This window comes from Sinocyclocheilus anshuiensis, unplaced genomic scaffold (assembly GCF_001515605.1).
Source record: "Sinocyclocheilus anshuiensis isolate Anshui unplaced genomic scaffold, SAMN03320099.WGS_v1.1 scaffold1202, whole genome shotgun sequence".
Taxonomy (NCBI): Eukaryota; Metazoa; Chordata; class Actinopteri; order Cypriniformes; family Cyprinidae; genus Sinocyclocheilus; species Sinocyclocheilus anshuiensis.
Genome location: NW_015558601.1, coordinates 352,569 through 353,153, shown reverse-complemented (window position 1 = coordinate 353,153; position 585 = coordinate 352,569).

The window sequence follows — 585 nt, the reverse complement described above, 5'->3', positions numbered from 1 at the left end:
CTCGCATGATTCACGTGTTTACAGAGATCGCCCCCCCCCCAGAGGCGAACTATTGAAATTTCGAAACGTTTCGAAACGGTTATGACGTAACGAAGCCTCGTTTACTGAAATCACGTGACTTTGGCATTTTGATACCATTGCTGCGTCCCAATTCGCCTACTTATACTATGCCCTAAAAGTATGCACTCTTTTTGTGAAGAAAAAGTACATACCTTTGAGTATGTAGAAGAATAGGAGGCAAGCTTTGGGACATACTACTTCGTCATAGCTACTTCTTTAACGGATGCTCTGTTGCTTAGTTACGTGCATTCTGTCACTGTTTAAACTGCCCTGTCAATCATCTTGTCACAGTTAACATCATCCACATTTCATTTAATTTGATTTCCTACCGTATTGGAGAGAAATGAAGAGGCACGTTCATCTGCTAGTCGTGGGTCTATCATGCCGAGAACTCAGCTCATGTGTTTAATGATTCTGAATGAAACTTGAATTGAATTGAATGAAACTTGAATTGAATGTGTTTAATGATGCGTTTAAAAGTTATTGACCAAACGTATCATTATAAAAGTTCACAGTGTTGCTGCA